Here is a 15,657-nt window from a genome sequence, read left to right on the forward strand (position 1 = left end):
CAAGTGTTCCACATACTTGTGTGGGGGCCATCAACTCAAAAGGAAAGTTATAAGTAATTGCTGAGCAAGGTCCAAAGACCTGCATTGTTGTGCATCACCGGCGCTTCAAGGACCAACCTCGACCAAGCGCTCGAGGTGCTAGTCAGCTTACTTGTCCTTAGCCTGGTAGGAAAACACGTGGCCGCCGCTTCAACGCTTCGACTTAACAGTATGGCGCTATGAAAGACCCGGCGGATTGGCCACGCTTCTATACTATATACTATGAGTAGTTATAACCAAGAAATCGACTACTCTTTCACGAACCCCATCTACAATAGGCTCTTCAAGCCCATCATCCCGTGAAGAAGAGAATGGTAAAAGGGGAAATTTATTTCTACAAGGATGGATCCAAGCTAAAAAATAAAGTAGGCTATGGAGTTTTTTCAAAAGAATTACGATTAGACTTATCGGTCCGACTTCGGACACGGTATATCTGGCATAAGTTTTAGCCATGAAAGAGGTAACTGTGTACTTTAACACACTCACCGTAACAAAAACTACAATAAATACCTTCTCGGACAGCCTGGCGACCATCAAATCAATAGAGACATAACTATACTAAGATCAAAGGTTGCTATTAGCACTGCCTTCAAGGCATCCTGATATGGGTTCCGGGATATTGAGATATTGAAGGAAATTGCAGGGCCGATGACCTAACCAGAAAGGGTACTAAACTTCCACTTCTTGAAAACAGAGGCAATATTAGAGCCCCTATGACAACTTGCAAATTAAGGATAAAATATAATATTCTTCAGGAGGCCAATAGGAGAGAAGAAAAGGCTAATTTGGCCGCAAATAGATAAGAGAAGATCAGGAGAGTTGTTTAACCTCTCAAGAGCGACATCTCCAAGGTCGAGGCTTGTGTCACCAGGCTTGTACTTTTATGGGTTCCATGACACTCCAGTGTTCAAGAAATCGAAATGACCCTTGAATTAGCCAACCGTGGATCAATAGTTCCCCAACATGGACCATAGCCAATAATTGGAATCAGTTCCGCAGGAATTCTGAATTTGATCAGCAATTATATATGCAATTTACATAAAGAGCGATGGTCCGGTCTAGAACGCTGCCGAACTGCAAAGTGTTTAGTGACAAGTCCGAACAGAAAACTGTCGGACTTTATTCTAAAATTTCGAAGAAAACACGTTCGGTTGATGGTCGCTATTATTTTAGGACACAACCCATGAAGTCAGCATATGCCCACTATTTGAATGATTGAGAACCCAATTTGCCTGTCTTGCTTGGAGGAGGTGGATTTCACTGAGCATTTTCTCTGTGAATGTCCTGCCTTTGCTACGAGTTTTGGGCTCCGATGTCGTGAGAATGAGTAATATTCGTTCTCTAAAACTGGAGTATATTTACAGATTTGCCAAAGAATCTGGAAAATTCTCATAGGACTAACTACCTTTGTCTCACTCTCTATTCTTCAGAGCTCAAAATGCAATGGGATTTTTATTCTGAGTGTCTTAGGAGCCACCAAATCTCTTGATGCTTTTCATATTTTAATTTCAATCCTACGCTTCATAAGAGAGTCTAACTGGCTCCAGGAATGCTAACAGAAAGGTTCCCGTGTTACATAGTGGTACCACAACGAACCTACATAGTCTAATTGACTTTGGCTACTGCCACAAAAACCTAACATAGCCCTACTTCTTATCTTAAGAGAAATCCTCTTACTGTATTTTCTAGGCTTACTAGGTATTATGGGAGGTCATAACCCATGTTTATATCCTCGAAATCTTTTGTACGAGCAGTCCTTGGTTATCATGATAAGGAATTCGCACAACAAAGATATTTTTTCATTTCACTTTGCGTGACTAGTCCCATGATCTACTGCATAATCTTTCTTTAAATAATTTATTTTATTGTAAACTCATACACATACTTATGCACATACATTCATATATTTATTTATTGTCAGTAGGGACAAACAAATAAAAGAGCTATGAAAGACTCATTACGGTTTCATCATTAAATAAAATTTTCTTTAATTTATTTTCATTCTCTTTTTCTACATATTTTTGCCATTCTACATATGTATGCACATATATGTGCATTTCTGCCAATTTCTTTATAAATATTTACTCCGCGTTGTCATAAATAATTAAAATTAAATGCACCAGCTGCAATGAATTCAGCAGCTTATTACTTTAAATAATCATTAATCCTTATGAAACACAAATGCGAATACAAAACTGTAATACTCGTACATACGCACAAGTACGCATAAATATGCCAGAGTAGGCACGCAGTCACATGCATACAAATATACGAGTATACAAATGAATGGCTGATCAATTCTGCAAAACTACTTTTTTGCCTGCATACGGGTACGTATGAATCGAAGTGTATATTTGATAATTTTATGAGAACAAATATACAAATAAATATTAAATAAATAATAAAATAATAGAATAAATATACAACTATGCATATAAATATAAATATATACTATGCATACAAAGCAATTAACTTGACCTTGAACTTGAATTGATTGATTTTAAAATAATGACCACCTCAAGTGTTTTCGTTTTTGTTTAATTTTTTTTTATTTTAGGTGCTTTTAAGAGCCGAAACTGTGTAGGTATTTTACGAGGAATGTCTGCAGTATTTTATGTTCAAATGCTTGGGTTTTCAGCCACTCATCCACTTGTTGCCTCGACCAAATTTTGGTTCAAGTAATTTTGAATATATTTGCTTATATGCAGGTATATACTAAAAATGTTTATTTTATATTTAATGAATGCTTACAGGAAATAAACTATAATTAAAAACAAAAAAAGAAGAAGTCCAAATTATATTGGAGCAGAATATTTTATACCCAACGCTTACTTTTGCTTATAACCAAATGCTGTTTGCTGAGTTTATTCCAAAGGGATTCTTTCACATTCCGGCAAAAAGCCTTTTTAATTTTTTTTCATAACTATTTTGCCACCAAATATTTAAAATTTTGTGTTTCAGAAGGTATATATAATTTTCTCTTTCTTCTGATGATCTATGATGCTGCCTTTTACATTTACATAAATGCAATTACTTGGGAACAGCTAAAAATATTGCATTCTCAAATTAGGAAGCAGAGTAAGGTTGAGGTTGGGTAGGAAAAAGAACCAAGACATCGCTTTTTTCTGCCAATGGATTTATAAAATCAAAGTAGTTTATAGAGGTTTGGGTACATAAAGAGACAAACAGTCATTCATTTTTTGTAAACCCAACTTTATTCCTTATTACGCACCTAAGGATGGAACTTTATTTAACTTTCCACTGAATGAAGTTTTTAATCAATTCAAGTTTTTATTATAAATTCCAATAAAACAACGCTAGTCTTATGCACTCGGCAAACGAAACTGGAAGGTCTCATTCCTCTAGTGCTTTGATGCGTGTACGCAAGAATTTCCGAGAAAATGAAATATGTAGAGGTAACTCTAGATATGAAGCTGACATGGAAGCCAAATATGAAAGTTGCTTGGACGGTGTCGTAAGAAATGCGGTCTGATATCCGCCAGGATTTTTTCGATATACATAGCTTTACTCAGACCAATCGTCACATATTCCGAAGAAAAATGATGAGGCAGATCTATGGTCAACACCACGATTTCTGTGTTAAAGAAAAAGTGTATGGTATGTCTTGGTACTACGGCCGACTTGAGTGAAACACAGGATCGGCTCTTAGTTCTGTGTGGGATTTATTAACTCTGAATTTAGGGTAGGGTATTATCAATGAAAACGATGTGCCGACTGCATTCTTATTGACTGTGGCACGACGGTAGGAGCTTTGGACACATGCAGTTGTTTAAAAGATTGTCAGAGCGGTGTCCTTTTTGGCACCTAATAGCAAATTGATTAGAAGAAAATATGTCCTTAATTTGCCTGCAAGCGAGCAATGGAGATATTCGGACACTCACTTTGGAAGCTCGGTAAGAGTTTTCTACGTCGACTGATCGAAGATTGAAAATGCTACTGGAGCGGGAAGACGTTTGGAGAGCAATTTTAAAGGCTCACTTGGGAAGCGTGGAAAGAACTTTCCAGATAGACTTCAGCAAACGGGAAACGGGATGACATTTGGACAGTAACAGCAGATGCTTTATTGCTTCAGGATTTCTTAATCGGAAGTTTTTGCAATACTTAAAATAGCAGACTGATTGGCGAAATATGGTGACGAATTTAAATCTGAGTTTGTAGTGAAAGCAAAGCTGGTCTAAATGCCTTAGAAACCCCTCGAACTTCTTCAAAAATAGTTCAGGAATGTAAATAGATGCTAAACTGTGTTGCAAGGTGGTGTTTAAACCAACGAGTTGGCTGATGAGTTGGCAAATTGCGTTTTTAACGAGAATTAAATTTGACCGGTGCCAATTTTAGGACCAAGTATGGCGGCAACAATTGGGTATTTTAAAGCTCTCAGTAATAAGTCTCATAAGAACTTTTGGTACTGCACTGACATGGCACAACTGGCAACATTTGGCTACGGTATCAACAAAAGGGTATAATGCCACTCATGGTTCGATCACTTTGAGAAATTTGTCTAAGGAATTCACCTCGTATTGCTTATTAAGTTGCAATCGCGTAGGAGCCGGGCTCTAGCACGTTGCCAACCCACTTCATCGAGTACCACGATGATCAGTATAATTAAGAATACGATGAGATGGGTTATCGAAAAATCTTTAATTTCTACCACTATAGGCCTCTGTGGCCGCTTAGTGAACTCTTTCCTTTTAGAAGAAAGACCTGTTAATAAACCTAATTTAACTTATCTTTATGAAGTAATACCAAATATCCGGCATGTGATACTCTGCTGTTAATGTTAAGTATCTACAAAAGAAAGTTGTATGCAACTCAGTAAAAAATCAATAGGTTTAGAAATCAAAGAATATTTTTCATTTCTGCTTTGCCTGCTTATTTTGAGTGGTGAACTTTGGCGCACAGCGAAAATTCTAGTGCAATAAGAATTATTTGAGAAATGGTTTTTTGGTTGCCAAATTTTAATAGTAGTAGGAAATAACTGATAAATTTGATTTAAGAGTGAGACTAAACATTTCAAGGACTCGGAGCGAGAAAAAAAGTTTTGTAATCGGTTGAGGAATTTGAGATTTGTTACAGTTTGGAAATTAGTTTTATGATTTTGTAACATATTTTGGCTCAAAGACACACCATTTTTGGAAATTTTCCAGGAGATGCTAGCTTGAAAATGCGACAAAAATCCTATTCAAATAGGAGCATTCTGTGTATATGTATGTTAACGTAACTATGTCTATGTACGTGATTGGCTGTTTAAATAGCCTAAAACTTTTAAATCTCGTTTAGTTAGTCTAAGAGGACATCTTCATTTAGTGATAGTCTAAACTGACGAATAAATTCATTGTCCAAGGCTGGGCACCTTTCGCTGTACCTTCCACGGCTGACAGCCAGGCTAGAACACTGGCCAGGTATCTGCAGAAATTCCGAGATTCAGTTAAATTGAAGAGTAGATATCACCTTCTACACACATAGATGCCCTGTTTTCATGATGCAGCGAAGTTTGGTCCTCGGATTATATTACTTCGAAGCTTTGCGGGACCACTCCATTGAATTTTTTGCATTGGGTATAAATATAAAATATAAAAATTGTGAATTGTATGGACAGCTGGCAATGTTCCAAAAATATGTCGGGTGCTTGTTTGTAAATCGGTTTGTACATTTTGAATGAATATATGTATAGTCTTCAATTAAACATAGGAATAGGAACAACAACACTTGTAAAAATTTAATGCAGAAAGACTCAGGAATTTTAACCAGTTGACAAAATTGCATTAACAAGGGGTCGTAAAAATACTGAGTACAAATAATTTCCAATGAAAACAAGGTAATTGTACTTTCTGGTGCAAAAGTTGGACATATATACAATTTTAGAACTATTGTGCAGAATAGTTTGTAGAGTTGAAACTTAATAAATGTTAAAAAAAAAAAAATACTAATCTATACCCAGAGAATTTTAAAACTCTGAACATCATTCTTCAGCTAGTTTTAAAAATTTGTGTAATTTATAAATGGGACAAAGCTTTATTGCTTCGATTCCGATGAAATTTCTTCAAGATGCTCTAGAATACAGTAGTAAAACTTATGAAAAAGGGGAGGATATATTTAGTAGTTGTCGATACATGTCAATTTTCCTACTGTTTATGGTAGTAGCCCGGTTCAAAAATCGATTTTTTTTTACATTTTTCGGAAGGAAAACATCTTAAAAATATACTACAATATAAAAAATTCAGACAGAAATTTTAATTATTTTTAAAGTTATAACTATAAAGAGAGCGCGCCGTAGTGTGTACGAAAGCGTGTGACTCGCCAGCAGGAGCTGCACTGACCGTTTTTAAACGCGTTTTTCTCAAAACCATGTTTTCGAAATTTCGGGTAATCACGGACTCAGAACTAACTAACCGATTTGGCTAAAAATTTAACCTGTTATTCTAGACACACATATCTAGATCCCGAACCTTTAAAACATTTAATTTTTTAATAATAAACTATTTAATTTAAACAATTTATGAAGAAAAAAAATTAGATTTTGAGAACTTTTTTCACAAGTCCGCCATTTTGTTTTTGGTTTTTTATTTTTATGTATATTTTAGGCTCGGGACCTAAAATAAAGTCTAAAGAATAATAATCTCTTTGAACTTTTTATTTCAGATGACTTTGGAAGGATGTGTGTTTCCCCGAACCAACTCATCTTTTTTTAAGGACTCCACTTTGACGTCAAAAATTTTAAACAAATTAATATTGTATAAAATTAAATTAAAAAAAATTTTTCTAAATACTTCAAAACACCAATAAAAACATGTAAAAACTTTAAAACGATCACATTTTATTTTCTTTTTAAAAAAGATTCATGAGAAAACGTCAAAATTTCGGTCGTTACACCGGACTACTACCTTAACAAAAATATGCAACAACTATTTGAAAATGCTATGTTTGGCATCATTTCCACAAGATTCTGATAGTCCTGAATCGTTTCGCGATTGTCAACATAAAGTCGACCTTTCCCTGCGCTCCACAAAAATGTTTAGTATAGGTGCATTCGATTTCTCTGCTCAGTATTTTTGAGCTCTGCTCGCTTGACGAAAAATTTGCTTGTGAAAGCAACAACAAAGTAATCGAGCTAGGTTTGCCACGAGTGTGGATGGGCATACCTCATAAAACTGCTATAATTCACAGTTTTCAAGCTTTCTGTTTTAATATAAGGCAAGTTTCATTAGACCGCATTTATATATAGCAAATTTTGTTGCTTCATCTTTGCGAATTCTCTTTTGACGCTTCCTCCTTTGCCTGCAATTGTTTAGTGTTTGGTCAACAGTCAGCAACATTGATAAAGAACTAACACAAAGAGTGTTGACAGAACACGAGCATCAAAAGTAGTGAGTTGAAGCAACAATTGTTTCCCTGTATAAGCGCGGTCTTACTAATACTCTTTATGTGTTTCCAAACAAATACAATTTTTGGCAATTCTTTTCCAGTGCTACCAATATATGTTTAGTTACACCAATTGCTTCGCCTATTCGCCACTTGCTAATGTTTGGCGAATCGAAAAGGCCTTATGCCTCCGTAGCACTATCCGTTGATTGTAACTTTTTTGTCGTATTAAGGGGGGAAGCTGGTCTAGAGCGCAAAAAATGGGCATATTTTATGAATTTATTTTGACTCAACAAAGGAATCAATCGAAAATCTGTGAAATAGGTTTAATAATATAGCTTTCATGGTACAAATACAAAATTTTTCGTCTGAATTAATTTCAAAATGGCCGCTGTCCAGCAGTTCTCCTAAGGCGCCTTTTTTTCTAGTGGGTCCATTGCCGAAGACGTAAACTCCTTAATTTTTGTCCTGGATCAAAAAATAAAATTTTTTTAGTTTCTATATAACAACAGAAAGAGACGTACGTAGGATTTTTTCGATATTTTGTTTTTTCGCGAAATGGTGCACGTTTGAACAAAAAGTTACAATTTTCACTATAAAAAACGACATAAAATTGTTGATTAAAAAAAAACTATGTAATATAAATGAAAAATCCTACGTACGTCTCCGGAGAAAGGTATTTCGAATGTATTGTCAAAATTTCGTAAGAATTGGTAAAGATTTGTTCGAGTTATGTCTTCGGCCAGTTTAAAAAAAGTGATTTCGAGAAAAACGCGTTTAAAGTTGTAAGTAGCGTTCGGGGCATACCTGCGAGGCACTGCCGTCGAATGAAAAATTTGGGCATTTAGACATTTTTGCTGGCATCCCTCATTTGGTATATTATTTCTAAGACCCTAAAGCACCTTTTAAGACAAAAAAAATTTTTCGATTTTTTCAAAATTCTAGACCAGCTTCCCCCCTTAATCTGTGTTGCTCAGATATAAGTCAAGCGGATCTGGCAAACTATTAAAAGAGCTTAGGAATATACAACTGGAATTTCCAATGGACTGTTATAATTGCTCCAGAATTACAAAATGACTGATGGACAAAAATATCGCAAGCACCTTTTTATTATTGTTTACCTTTATTTTTTCCCTAATGTGAAAACAGGTGTAGAAAAACTGAAAAAAATGAACAAAATTTTAGTACAGCTTGAAAATATTAAATAAATCAATTCCAAAACGCGTCAAAACTGTGAAGCTTCTGCAATCTGAACGAAACACAAAATGTGAAGCATTTTAGGTACAGATGCCCTTTTAATGGAAGATAACTCGCTGAGTTCAAAAAAATTTAAAATCAAAATTAACGGAAGAAGAAATTGTAAGCGCATTAAAATGAGGCAAAGAAGGAAAATTGGAGAACAACGATAAGTTTTTCCTATTCAGCTTTACGCTATAGAAATTATTTGGTAGCGGAGTTTAACTAATTGGTTATTGTACCTTAAGAATATACTGTGAAATTTTCATGTGGGAATTCTCAATATCATAGCTTCTACAGCCCATAAACTAGGTAGAGAGCGGTTCGCGCGCTCTGGTACCTCAAGCCTTAAACTCATTTATCTCGAAACGACTTTTTTCGACCTGGTGTTGTCAAAAAAAAAAAAAACTATTCAACCGAATGGTCTGAAATTTTAATATGTTGTTCACAACATCAATGGCTATCGCCCCTACTATTAAATTATTACTATTTAAATTATTTCGAATTTTTTTATTATTATAGAAAGCTGAAAAACCCCAATTTTTGAATACCAAATTCAAAACCGCGTCATTGTGTCAATTTTTTTTATTCTGGTAGCGGGACATAGCTACTGTCATACTGATTAATAAGTTTTTTGGTTTTCGTGTTTCAGTTAAATAGAAGAGCCGAAATGGATAACACTGTCCGGGTCCAATTTTAAGTGCCATTTTTTAAATTATTGAAATAAAATTTTTTTTTTTGCGTTTAGTATTTTTTTTAATTAAAAGCCTCATAAAATTTAAATGCCGTTTTTCTTTTTTTATTATAAAAAAAAATGCCTGAAAATACCCTAAGTTTTCGAGCTTTACGCTCACGCTCTACTTCATTTGGAGAGGCAGTGTCTGATTTGGCCCTGCAGGTATTCATGCATGTGGGCAAATCAACACTGCGAGGAAGTGGTCCTGTCGCAGAATGCCCATTTGCATACTTCCAATTATATTTTGACCAAATACAAGACTTTCTGAAAGCAAAGTATTGCGTTCTCTATGCCTAGCCTTGGCATGTCGTACAGCATCTATATATAATAGTAAGCGGCAGGGAAACCAAAGTAATCTCAATAACACTGCTTCACTAGCTAAGTGAAATTTCGTCACTGTCTTTTGAAAGTCAGTTCACCACATACGCTGTAAAAACTGATCGGATGAAGTACTTCCTCTGAAATGCTTCCTTTTCATATTGAGAAATCAGCAGCGATTAGCTTTTGAGTGCTAAATTCATAATTGCAATGATGCAATTCCACACTACGTATAGTATAGCGCTGATGGCATATATGGAATTTGCGGAGTGTTTTTTTTTCAGCTCCTCGGGCATTTTCGTATGGCTAAAGGATGAAAAATAAGCTCTGTAAAATTAAAAAATTTAAAAAGGAACCCTAATGCAGTACAATGAACTAATTGTGTCTGAGTGCCGTACTTGCTAGTCTGTTCCGAAAAAAAACAAAGATTTGTAAAAAAAATCTGGACATCTGTTGTAGGAAAAAACCTTAACTCAAAGTTCGAAAATTTACGAAAATTAAGGCTTGGATATAAAGATCAGCATCTCCTAAATAAATGCTTTAAGGACAAATAAGTATGGTATATAAATATATATTGCACTTATAACCTTAACTTAACCTTAACTGCGAGCTTGGCCGAGCTTTTCTTCCCATTTGCTGTATGCGTCTTGATGTTGTTCCACAAATGGACGGATCTTCAGTTATAAGTCCAGCTAAGGCTACTTATTCTTGGGCATAGTCACAGCTATTAATAAAATAAATAAAAAATAAATCTGGGGGTAGATGTTTTCAAAATGAATAAAAAACAAATTCCAAAAACGTAGAACAAAAAACGCTATTCTTTCCCAAAAAAAATTGTTTGTTTAGAATAAAATATACTTTGAAAAATTTGTTTTTTTGGGACAGAGTTACGATTTTGTTGCAAATTTTTTTTCCGGAAAGCATTACGTTTTTTGTTCAAAGTTTTTCAAAAATGCTTTTTTATTCTAAAAAAAAACAGATGTTATTTTACTTACTATTAAGTACCCTATGCCAAAATTGACCATTAACAAATAACTATTTTATGTAAAATAAAACCGGGAGTATGTCTCCCTAATAAACTTTCGACCCACAAGTGTTCATTCTTGGAATTTGGGAAGTGGTCAAATAAAATTTTTTTTAAAAACTGATTTGTGTAAAAGTTGGAAAAAATATTTCAAAAATAATGCATTATAAATGCTTCACATCATTTAGTATGCTAGTGTGATTGTGAAAATGCATAAAATGGTAATATTGAATAAAATTAGTATAGTTTTATAAAATTAGTATATTTTTATTCAATATTAACATTTTATGCATTTTCACAATCATGGGAATATCTGAAATTGAACAAAAATACAGATTTTTTGGTAAATTTTTGGACTTTAAGTCAAAATCGCTTGACTTTTTCTCACCACAGATGCACATCTTTCTTAACCACTCTCCCCAAAACATCAAAAATGGGAGTGTGCCGAAAAAATTTTACATTATTGCATTTGTGGGCACTTTAATGCACAGTAAGATTAGCGGAAAATACAGTAAATTTATAAGCAGGTGTCAAAAAAGAAGCTGAGGGTGACAGAAAAAAAGCCTGTTTTAATTATAATGAGAATACATAATCGTGTGGCAAAAACCTTGTCAATTAGTTTAATTAATGTTGTTGTAAATTTTCTGCAACCTCATTCCTGTCAATAGTAGTAAGCACTGAAGGCCATAATCACTGGTTTGAGAAAACATTTAATTTCCACCTTTGATATTGCCCATTTGAAATATTTTCTTGGCATTGAGAGCATAAATTGGCATCCGAAGCAAACATAATTTCACTTTTCACACTTCAGTGGATTTCACTAATCACTACATTTAAATATTCGTACATAAATATATTGGAATTTATGGTGGTAATCTCCTTTGAAATATCTAAGATATGTTAATCCAACAAATTGTGGCATGTACATATGTACGTGTATAACAATTGGTACGAATGCAACGCAAGGTAAACAAAAACAAAAACAAAAGCTCATTGAACTGATAGAAAGTGATAAATTCTATTTTAAAATTTACAGCTCTCCATGGAACAGTGAGTTTGTTGGCCTATTAGCTGAAGCTTGTGGTGTGTGCGGCAATTACCAGAGACTATATTTAGCTTTGGCGGCGGATTGTTTAAACAATAGTTGTTGTTGTGGCGTTTTGTTTGGAAAATTTTAACATTTTCGGTTTTTTGTTATATGGTGGAAAAAGGTATTGAAAATTTACACGATATGAAACAAGGAAGTTATAATTTTAACAATATTTTAGCCAATATTCTGCAGTAGTCTGAAAGCATGCGCTTGTATGTGTGTGCATACGAACGCGTATGTTTGTGAGAATTCATCAAAACAGTGTAGGCTGGTGGACTGCATTTGGGTAAATACACTTATCCATGAGCACATAAAACCGTTGGTGTATTTAGTAAAGCGGGCATGTATGTGTGCATTAGGGTTGTGAATTTTTAAAGATTTTTTCATCCCGGGATTTACGGGATCCCGTTATTGCAGTCTGGGGAGGCCGGGATCCGTTTTGCGATTTAGTTATTCATTATTTTGCAACAACTCAGTTTCAAAAAAATTGCATCAATATTGTTTGAGAAGCTTTGAACGATATAATAAATATTAAATACTTACTCGTACTTTCTCTTAAGTGGACACTTAAAGGACTGGGAATCGCTTCCCATCGACTTTTCCATTATTTCCATTTCCGCTCAAAGTGCAAGTAGGTTAAAGTAGATTGACCTCTGGAAGCAATCTCTCAAGGGGCATGGTAGCATTTTCGAGCAGTTAACATCGTATTTATCCGTATATCTAACTGGAGTTTGAAGGTCATGCTAGGGCAATCTTTCCAAAGGGCAGGATTAGACCGAGGAGAAAATCTGCACCGAAGCTTGCACTGCTATCTTCACTGACGGTTCCAAGATCGAATCGGACGTCTGGGCAGGGGTTTTCTCTAAACCAGTCAATTTATCTAGTATTTTTCAAGAAGAAGTCTTTGCGATCCTGCAGGCATGCTTAGGGAATGCGGGAGCAAGGGAGATATTAACATTTTCTCCGATAGTCAAGCCGCGATTAAGGCTCTGACGACGCCATGATGCAGAAAAACGCCGTGTGCTGGTAACATTTCTCTGATCGGCTTTCAGGACATAGGAACATAGAGCGATCAAGTTCATACCTTCTACTCGGTCATCGGCATCCACCTGATAGTTGTTGAAGGGGAACTGCACAAATTATTCCTCAGGAAAGCGCAGAAAGATGGAGCTCCATTTCTTCATGTGCTATTTAGAAAACCCTTTCGCCCCAATACGATATACGAAGGACTCAGAAAGTCCTTTGGACTCCTCGCCATTCAATTTCCAAACTCGAAGCTATTTTTTCCGGTCACTGGTCGATCGGCACACAAACGGAAAAGCTAGGGTTACCATTTGACCCCATTTCAGAAGCACTTTCTTTTTAAATGACCGGGTTTGGCAGCTAGTCGACTAAGGTCACTGGGCGCTCATTTCTTCGACAGCCTGGTGCAGTGTGTCAACATAAATCCAATCTATCTCCTCCATTATATCAACAGCTCTGGCTGGCTGTAGATATCTGCCTGTTGGAGGTTTCATAATGGTATCAAAACGGCGCTTTAGTGCTACTTGAGGAGTGCCAGACTGGCACTTCAACCATTTCACCTACCTACCTAAATACCTATAGGAGATGCCCATTTATGAAAAATATGCTCTCTTAACATCAGGAACGAGAGCCCAAGTTTGTAATTTGGTCCTCAAATAGAATAGTGACTTTGTATATAACCAGATATTTAAAAAAAATATTTTTAAAATCTTTTTAAAAAATAAGAATGTCACAGAGGAAGAATTTTAAGATTCAACCGAATGTTCGCGAGAATTTGCCTTGAATATTTTCTTAATGTTATTCATCTACAATGTTAAAAGCGGTGGTAATTTGCGCGTTGTATGACAACTTGCCGGTCGCCGTAGCTGAATGGGTTTGTGCGTGATTACCATTCGGAATTCACAGAGAGAACGTTGGTTCGAATCTCGGTGAAACACCAAAATTAAGAAAAAACATTTATCTAATAGCTGTCGCCCCTCGGCAGGCAATGGCAAACCTGCGAGTGTATTTCTGCCATCAAAAAGGTCCACATAAAAATATTTGCCGTTCAGAGTCGGCTTGGAACTGTAGGTCCCTCTATTTGTGGAACAACATCAAGACGCACACCACAAGTAGGAGGAGGAGCTCGGTCAAACACCCAAAAATCGTGTACGCGCCAATTATATATATATGGCAACTTGCACCATCTATTTGAGACCAAATGTCGTCGATGTTTATTTGATTAATTTTTAGAAACAAAAATTCAGTGCTCGTCATTCATCGTACCTGCAGTTTTACTCAGCTATCAAACGATACTTATCGATATCAAGAGTTCTAATTCAGCTAACAAAACACCCTCTAAAGGGCTAAGGATTGAACTTTGAGAGAATCGACCTTTTATCCCTACGTGCACTTGATTTTGACTTTTTGTTTTCTATTCGATAAATAAGCATCAGCAAGATCAGCAAGAGTCTGTCTGTCTATTGATTTTATCAAATTCCTTGCATTTAGTAATATTTTAGCGTTTACATATTATGGAACTTACACATCTCGAAAATCTCAGGAATGTTGACAAAAGAGATTGGGATCCCGGGATTGATATCTTTAGTATGTGTACATATGTATGTGCTTGTAATGTTTCTCAAAATTTCCGGCTACAGTCATTAATATTCCCACTACATCAAAAAAAAAAATAAAAAACTTAATAAAGTACAGGGTGATCGAACTAGCGCTTGGAATTTAATTTAATTCGATTATAAATAGCAGGTGTTAGTGGCCAGTGCTCTTGTTAAATTTAGTAAAATGGTTACTTATATTTATTACTCTTACGAAGACAAAACAAAATGAAATGAAACGAGCGACGGCCTCGTTTCGCCTTTATATTTCCAATCGGTGTTTTTTTAATTGAACAGAGAAAGCGGCAAAGTTGGCATTTTTGTTGGCAAGCGTGGCATTTCGCGACTGAATTAGCATAAGCTCATACCGTCAACCTAATTTTTCAATACATATTCCTAAGTTTTGTCATTCATTATAACGCCAATAACATCTTCGCATCCATATACTTATGTATGTATTTCGACTCCTAAATCGTCTCATTTAACCTTATGAGTGCCTCATAAAATTGGTTTACAAACAATTCATAATTCTTTTACTAAATAATCAAATCCAACCCCGTTGTAAAATGGCTTGCTGAGCTCAAAAATCCACATACGTTTAATGATCCACCTTTTTCGCTTAATCCGTTATTTGGCGATGTTTCGAAAACTATGTTTATGGCAAAAAAAAAATGAAGTGGATTTGTTGACTCTTTGACCGATTTCACATAAGTCAGGATAGTGTTGTTTTTTTTGCTGTAAACGAGCTTAATCGAATGGAGTCAAAGAGCAGGCTCAAGCGGCTTGATGGCATCACAGTTGCACGGTAAAACCCGATTGTAACGGCGGTTTTTTACATATTTTCCATATATAACGGAACAATGGTTCATGCTTAAAATGCGTAAAAAATGTCAACACTTGTCGACTTCCAAATGAGAGCTTTTCCGACGCACCACACATTATTTTAGGAGTCAAAGTCAAATAAATTTTGGGGCTCAAACTCCAAACGCTGGTTGAGCCACCCGCTATAGGTCGTAACATTTCCTTTTCTCGTATTTCTTTGCAGTCAAATGAAGAAGCTTTTTTTAAATATTTCGACAATAATTTCCTTTATCTTTACGTAATAGTGTTGTCGCTAAACTCGTCTTTGAGAACATTAATTCGACCTTAGCTAAGGACATTTTTATTTATGTAATTTGTTATCAATTTGGTAATATGGCAAGATGTCCAGAACATG

This window comes from Anastrepha ludens, chromosome 3 (genome assembly GCF_028408465.1).
Source record: "Anastrepha ludens isolate Willacy chromosome 3, idAnaLude1.1, whole genome shotgun sequence".
NCBI classification, from domain to species: domain Eukaryota; kingdom Metazoa; phylum Arthropoda; class Insecta; order Diptera; family Tephritidae; genus Anastrepha; species Anastrepha ludens.